Genomic DNA, 9,142 nt, shown 5'->3' with positions numbered 1-9,142 from the left:
TTTTTTTTTTTTTTTTTTTTTTTTTTTTTTTTTACTTAACACAGTGGGTTTTGAGATTCATCCAGGTCATTGTATGTATCAGCAGTTCATTCATTTTTTATTGGTGGGAAGTATTCCATTTTCTTTATCCATTTACCAGTTGGTGGACATTTGGATTTTTCCAGTTTTTAGCTATTATGAATAAAGCTGCAATGCACATTACAAAAGGTCTTGTATAAACATACGGTTTTATTTCTAGTGGGCTAACATTTCAGGAATGATATTGGTGGGTTGCACAGTAAGTTTGTGTTAACTTACGATAAACTGCCAAACTGTTTTCTGAAGTGGTTGTGCCATCCTGAATTTTCACCATTGAGGAGTACAGCTGTTCCACATTCTCACCAACACCTGCATATTCCCATGGCAATTTAATACAAATTTAGTGGCTTAAACAATACAAATATAGTGGCTAAGAAATCTTGCTAGACTAAAAATTAAGGTGTTGGCAGGATTGTGCTCTTTTCATGAGGCTCCAGGGGAGGATCCGTTTCTTTGTTCACTGCCCCATTTCTCGTTGGCTGTAAACTGATGTGCCTTCCAGTTTGGCTTCTGGCCCCCTTCCTCCAGTTCAAAGCTATCAGTGGTGGGTAGAGTCCTCGTCGCATCACATCTCTCTAACCTATCTTCCATCATTACATCTCTCTGACCACAACAAGGAAAGGTTCTCACCTCCATGCGTGTAGATTGGATCTACCCAGAAAGCCAGCATAATCTCCCCATCTTAACAACTGTACCCTTAACTGCATCTTCAAAGACCCATTTGCCATGTATGGTAAGATATTCTCAGATTCCAGGGATTAGAGCATAGACATCTTTGGAGGCCATTGGTCTGCCTTCCATAGTGAACTCAGTACTTTCAATTTTAGCCATTCTAGTGGACATATCATTAGTGGTACCTCATTGTGGTTTTAATTTGCTTTTCCCCTAGTGACTAATGATGTTGAACATATTTTCATTTGTTTATTTGCCACTTATATATATTTTTTTGTAAAGCAGCTGTTCAAATTGTTTCCCATTTTTTGTTTTTATTGGTTCATTATTTTCTTGTTAGCCAGTTGCTAAGTGTTCTTTATTCCGAATGTAAGTCCAGCACAATAAATATTTTTCCCAGTCTTTGGGTTGCCTTTTAATTTTTTTGGTGCTGTCTTTTGAAAAGCAAAATTTGATGAAGTCCAATTTTTCAAGTACTTCTTCATGGTTCTGCTTATCATATCCTACCTAAGAAGTCTTAGCCTCACCCAGGGTCATAAGCATTTGACCTATATTTTCTTCTAGAAGTTTTATAAATTTGGGTCTACATTTAGGTCTGTGATTCATTTCAAGTTAATTTTTGTATAAGGTGTAAGGTAAGGGTCAAGTTTCATTTTCTTGCCTACGGATATCCAATTGTTCCAGAATGATTTGTTGAAAATACTGTCTTTTCTCACTGAATTAACTTTGGTACTTTTTCTTAAATTAATTGGCCACATATGTGTATGTCTATTTTGCAAGTCCCTATTTATTCATAAGGACATTCATTTATTCATCTATTTTTTGTCAATACCACACTGTCTCTTTAAATATGCTATATAGCAAGTCTTTAAGTCAGGGAGTATAACTCCTCCAACTTGTTCTTTTTTTTTCCCCTGAGTATATTTGACACACACTGTTAGATTAGTTTCAGGTGTACAACATAGTGATTTGACAAGTTTATACATCATGCTATGCTCACTACAAGTGTAGTGAGCATATCTGTCACCATATAACATTATTACAATGTCATTGACTATATTCCTATGCTGTGTCTTTTATTCCTGTGACTTATTCATTTCCAAACTGGAAATCCTCACTCTTTTATCCATTTAGCCCATTCCTCCACCCACCTCCCTTCTGGCAATATATTGCACAGCCATAAAAAAGGATGAGATCATGCCATTTGTAAAACATGGATGGACCTAGAGTGTACTATGTTAAGTGAAATAAGTCAGACTGAGAATGACAAATATCATATTATTTTACTCAGGTAGAATCTTTAAAAAAATGAATAAACAAACAACTAAAAAACCCAGAATCAAACCTATAGAAAATCAGCTTGTTCTTTTTCAAAATTGTTATGACTACTCTAGGTCCTTTATATCTCTATATAAATATTCAAATCAGCTTATATATTTCTACCAAAAAAAAAAGATTTCTGAGATTTTACTGAAATTGCTTTGAATAGTTAAATTCAGAGATAATTGATATCTTCACAATATTGAATCTTCTGATCCATGAACATGATATATCTCACCATTTATTTGGGTCATCTTTAATACCTCTTGGTGGTGTTTTGTGGTTTTTGGTGCATTGGTTTTAAAAATATTTTGTTAAATCTTTTCCTAAGTACTTCATACATTTTGATACCACAACAAATGTTATTTTTTTAATTTCAATTTTCAAATGTTAAGTCTGGTATTTTGTTTTTATTTTTTTAAATGTTTTATTTTTTGAGAGACAGAGTGCTAGCAGGGGAGGAGCAGAGACAGAGGGAGACACAGAATCATGAAGCAGGCTCCAGGCTCTGAGTGGTCAGCACAGAGCACATTGTGGGGCTTGAATCAATGAACATGAGATCATGACCTGAGCTGAAGTAGATGCTCAACCGATTGAGCCACCCAGGCACCCCTTAAGTCCGATATTTTGTATGTTGACCTTTAATCTTGACACTTTGCTAAAATTACTATTTCTGTTAGCTTTTTTTTTTTTTGGTAGATTCTAGGTTTTTCTCCATAGATGATCATACTGTCTATATACATTTTATTTCTTTTTGTTTAATTTCCTTCGCTATGTACTCCAATGTAATATTGAATAAATGTAGTAAGAGTGAACATTCTTATCTTGTTCTCAATATTAGGGGTAAAGCATTTTCTTTCCTCACTAAATGTGATAGTAGTTATAGGTTTCCACATACACCCTTTATCAGATGGATAACATCTGTGTGGTATGAATACTATTTCTTCCTTAAAAATATGGTAGAATTCACCAGTGAAACCATCTGAGGTGGAGTTTCTTTGTGAGAAGGGTTACAACTACAAATTCATTTAAAAACAAACATGTTGAGGGTTTCTAGTTATGTGTTTTTTAGTGAGCTTTGGCAATTTGTGTCTATTTAATTTGTGTATTTAATTTGCCTAATATATTGGCATAAAATTGCTCATTATATTTCCTTACTATCCCAATAATGCCACTGGATCTGTAGTGATGGTTCTTCTTTCATTCATAACATTGGTAATTTATCTTTTTTCTTTTCCTCATCAGTTTGGCTAATTGCTTTTTGGTTTATTGATCTTTTCAAATAATCAGCTTTTGATTTCACTGACTTTCTTAATTCTTTTAAGATTCCTTTTCATTTCTACTTAATTGATGCCTGCTCTTTTATTATTTCTTTCCTTTTGCTTACTTTGGGTGTAATTTGCTTTTGTTTCTACTTTCCTCAGGTGAACATTTAGTTAATTGATTTGAGATGTCTCTTAATATAGGTATTCAATGTTACCAATTTCCTCTAAGAATTGCTTTGGCTGTATCTCATAAATATTGTTATGTTGCTTTTTCATTTTCATTCAATTCAAAATGTTTTTTCCTTGACTTATGGGTAATTTAGAAGTGTGTTATTAAATTCTTGAATACTTGATCACGTTCCAAATATATTTGTTATTGATTTCTAGTTGTGTGAAATTATACTGTGTTCAGATCATGTACTTTGCATAATTCCATTTCTTCTAAATCTATTGAAACTTATGTTATAGTCCAGGAGTTGGTTTATTTGGTGAATCATCTGTGTGCCCTTTAAAAGAATGTATAATCCTTCCATTGTTGGTGGAGTATTCTCTAAATGATTGATTAGGTCAATAGAGTTGTCAGTGTTCTAGATAACTATTGATTTTCTGTTTGTTCTAATAGTCATGAGAAAGCAGTGTTGAAATCTTCACCTATAATGGTATACTTGTCTGTTTTTCCGTTTACTTTCTACTGGTTTTTGCCTCATTTATTTTGAAGCTCTGCTAATGAGAGCCTTCGCATTTAGTTTTATTATATATCCTCACGGTGAATTGACTTCTTTATCATTATGAAATGTCCCTCTTTACCTCATATAATCCCTAATAATGTATTTCTCCAAAATCTACTCTGACAATGATGTGGCCATTCCAGCTTACTTTTGATTACTGTTTGCATGGAATATCTTTTCCATCCTTTTAAAATCTGACTTTATACATAAAGTTGATTGCTTCTAGAGGGCATGTGGTTGGGTCTTGCTCTTTCTTTTTTCCCCCAATATGATAATCTCTGCCTTTTAACTGAATTGCTTAGAACATGTGAACTCAATGTGCTCATCATGTCATTGGATTTAAATCTATCATCTTGCTATCTCTTTCTGTTTGTTCTGTCTTTTTTTGTGTTTATGTTTTCCCTCTTTATCTACTTTCTTTTGGATTAAGTATTTTTTTAATCTGTTCTTAATTTTATTTTTTACTTAAAAAAATTTTAAGTTTATTTATTTTGAGAGAGATTGAGACAGCATGAGTAGGGGAGGGGTAGAGAGAGAGGGAGAGAAAGGATCCCAAGCAGGTTCCCTGCTGCCAGCACAGAACCGGATGCAGGGCTCAAGTCATGAACCATGACATCATGACCTGAGCTGATACCAAGAGTCAGATGCCTAAGAGAATGAACCACCCAGGAGTCCCAATTTATTTTTATTTTTAACTTAAACTCTGTGCTCAATGATGGGCTCGAACTCATGACCCAGAGATCAAGAGTCCCGTGCCCTACTGACCCGGCCGGCCAGGTGACCCTCGTTTAAGTATTTTTAATGATTCCATTTTATGTCCACTACTTACCTCTTTTTTGTATATGTGTGGTTGATGCAGAGTTTACGATGGACATTATTATGTGAAAACTGTGTATCTTCAAACAACATTAAATAGCTTCATGTATGGTGCAGGAACTCTACAACAGTACACCTAGGCTCCCCTTCTCCGCCCTTTATGCTCTGGTTCTAAATTGTCCCACATATGTTATAAACAACAATATATTGTTATTACTTTTATTCTAATCAGTCAATTATCAATTAAAGACATTTAAACATGAGAAAAATGCCATTTATATTTACTCATTTATTTACAGTTATGGACCACTTCATTCCTTTGTACATCCAAATTGCCATCTGGTATCATTTTCCTTTTGCCTGAAGAAGTTGTTTTAATACTTCTTGTAGTGCAGGTGTGCTGACAATGAATTCTCTCTGTTTTTGTTTGTCTCTGTGAGGATGAATGTAATGAAAAATGAGGGTGATAAAAGTAAATCCAAATATTTTACTAATTGTGATGCATTTAAAAGTATCTCACCATCAGATATAAGATAGTGGCTCAGACTGGATTTTTAAAAATCCTGCTCTATGCTGTTTACAAGAAACATACCTAAAACATAATCACACAAAAATGTTCACAGTAAAGGCAAATACTAATTAAACTGTGAAGCTATAGTAATAACAGAAAAGATACACCTTAAGGCCAAAAAAAAAAAAAAGCACTATTAAGAATAAAGAGTCTTGTCACATAATGATCAAAGGAAAATTCAACACAAGACATAATTCTGACCTTTTAAGTACCTAATAATTTAGCCTAAGATCATGTAAGTACAAAATGGACAGAAATTCACAAATCTACAATCTTGGAGATTTTAAGAACCTTTGCCTAGCCTTGATGGATGAAGTAGGGAAAAAATTAAAATGATATGGAGATTTGAAGAGTGTAATGACAAAGCTAATATATTGGCCATCTCTCTATATACCTATGTCTATATCTGTATGTCTTTATATGGAGAACTTCTCACTCAATGATTAAAGAAATTCACATTGTTTCATTCATGAATGTAATTTATAAAAACAGAGAAAACTTCAAAAATATTAAACATTTACTATATTATACCCCACATTCTCTATAGCAAAAGGAAAAAAAGAAATTAAACACCACAAAAAAACACACACAAAAATCTACTTTGCTAAGTTTTAAAAACATCTTCTAAATAATTAATGGTCAAAGAAAGAATCATAATAAAATGTAGAAAATTAATCATACTTGTGGGAGATAGCTAAAAGTTTTTTTTTTAATTTTTTATTTTATTTGAGAGAGAGAAAGAGAGAGAGAGGGCGAGCAAAGAAGTGGAGGAGAGGGGCAGAGGGAGAGAGGGAGAGAATCTCAAGTAGGCTCCATGCTCAGTGCAGAGCCTGATTCGGGGCTCGATCTCACAATTGTGAGACCACGACCTGAGTGGAAATCAAGAATCTGATGCTCAACCGACTGAGCCACCCAGGCATCCCTAAAACACTTTTTAAAAATAAATCTGTATCTTTAAATATAATAAAGTGAAGCAATATAGTTAATAGGAAAAACAACAACAGATTAAATACAAAGGAAGTATAAGAGAAGAAATCAAGAACAGAAATTAACAAAATAGGAAACAAAAATAGAATTGAAAAGATTACTAAAGCCAACAGCTGTTTCTTTGAAAAGACCAAGAATAAATAAGCCTCTCGCAAGTTTTAGCTACAAAAAAAGGAGACAAATACATATAGTCTTAAGCAACATCTACCAAGAGAAATATGACAATTGAGGTTAGATTTTCTAAGAAAAATATAACTATAAAAATCTGCTCAGTAATAGATAGAAAACCTGACTAGATCTATAACCCACAAAGAAAACGAATTTAAAGTTAAAGTATCTGTTTCCCATTCTTTTATATAAACAAAATCCTTGAATTCTGTCAACACTCTAAGAGATAAATACTTTCTATCTTATGCCAACTGTTCACACAATATAGGGAAAAAAGGGAAAGACCTTCCCCCAAATTCTTTTATGAGTTAGTATAACCCTGATACCAAAACTCAAAGAAGAGTAAGATAGAGGAAAATTATTGGACAGTTTTACTTATGAATATTGATACAAAATTCTAAATAAAATATTGGCAAAATAAATGCAACAATACACATAATACATTATCACCAAACTCTGGGGTTTTCCTAGAATACAAGAAGAGTAATTTACCACATTCACAAATCAAAGGAGAAAATAACGTAATGTTTGAATAGATGCAGGGAATAAATTTTATGTAATTCAAAACCTATTCCTAATGAAAATCCTTAGTAAACCATGACTAGGAAGGAAATTACTTAATAACCTATCAAACCCTACAATAAACATTATATTTACTGGTAAAATATCAAAAGCATTCCTTTTTAAATTAGTATTAAGCTACCATCACAACTTCTATTTAAATTTTTTTTTTCAACGTTTTTATTTTTGGGACAGAGAGAGACAGAGCATGAACGGGGGAGGGGCAGAGGGAGAGGGAGACACAGAATCGGAAACAGGCTCCAGGCTCCGAGCCATCAGCCCAGAGCCTGACGCGGGGCTCGAACTCACAGACCGCGAGATCGTGACCTGGCTGAAGTCGGACGCTTAACCGACTGTGCCACCCAGGCGCCCCCACAACTTCTATTTAATATTAATCTTGAAGTTCTAGTAATAAGGAAAAGAACCATGATGACTGAAAAAGAAAAAATCATAACTAGTAATATTTCAAGACAATATGTTTATCTGCAGATAAACTATTAAATAAACTAAGCTACAGATAAACTTCTGAGAGAATTCAGCAAGGTTGCTAGATATAAGACCAATGTTCAAAACCTAATAGTTCCATATACCACAATAAATTATTAGTAAATGGGATTACAGACAATATTCTCTGTCTAGCAACAGGATATCATGTAACAAAAACGATAGGTCTGTGTAAGAAATTACAAAATTTATTGAAAGACATCAAAAAAGATTTAAATAAACAATTAATTTTCCTTAATTGGAAAGTCTCAATATTGTAAGGCTAATAGTTCTCCTGAATTAATTTCTAAATGAATTGCAATTCCACTCTTGACTGGGAATTTTCCAAATTGATCCTAAAATTATTGTGATATAGTGGAAAAGGCAAAGGTAGCAAAGGTAGTTTAATGGAAGGCTAATGGTGGAGAGGGTGGGGGTTGTTGTAGACATCAAGACTTATAAAACTATAATTATAAAGACAGCTGAACTGGTAAGGGATAGAAAAACAGACCTGTGGGGTGGATTATTAATTCAGAAACACATCTCATATTTGGTAACCTGACATTTGATGGAAAGTTGTCATTACCAATCAACAGAGAAGACTGTTAATAGACAGGGCTGGGCCAACTGGCTGTCATGGAGAAAAAGAAAAATAGGTTTTTATCTTACATCATTCACAAATTACAGACTTGTATGAAAGGCTGTGAAAGTTTTAGAAGAAAACAGAGTTTTAAAAGAAAATACTTTTATGATGTTGGGGGTAGAGAAGCTGTTCTTAAGAAACAAAAAGCACAAATGAAACAAATGACAGGCATGAACATTTTGATTAGATGGTTTTAATGCTGCATCACAAAAGATACCCTAGACAAAGTACAAAGAGGAGCCACAGAGAGGGAGACTATATCTGCAATCTCTATAAAGTGACAGAGAATGAATCCACATCATATGAAGAAATCATATAAATGAGTATAATTAAGACAAGCAACCCTATAGAAAAATGAGCAAAGGATGTGAACAGACACTTGTGGAAAGGAAACCTAAGTGGTCAATATGGCGATCTCAGCCACAGTAATAATCTGGGAGATAAAAATTAAATTATCACTTACACTCCTCAGAAAGGCAAGGTTTAGGAGTCTGGTAAGAACTGGCAAGGATGTGGGGACATGGAAATCCCAACACCAAGTGTACATTGGCATGATCCATTCCTTGGGGAAGTGGGGTAGATGTGTGTTTGGAGATGTGCACATGCTATGACTTGGCGGTTCCCAAAGAAGCCGTGAGCAAGGATCTGCACTATAGCCAGCCTTCTGTGTAAGAGTCACCATTTCACCAGGACGATACCAGGCCATGGGGAACCTGAAACACTGTGATCTGCCTAAATTGCCAACACGCTCCCCACCCCCAAATACATACTCTTTACTTCCATTCCTTCTTTAAATGTTCTCCTTAGAACTGACCACTGCTGAAGTATATTTTCCATACACACTATATTT

This window comes from Panthera uncia, chromosome B4 (genome assembly GCF_023721935.1).
Source record: "Panthera uncia isolate 11264 chromosome B4, Puncia_PCG_1.0, whole genome shotgun sequence".
NCBI lineage: Eukaryota > Metazoa > Chordata > Mammalia > Carnivora > Felidae > Panthera > Panthera uncia.
The sequence above is the reverse complement of the archived record's forward strand: the minus strand, read 5'-3'. Positions refer to the sequence as shown.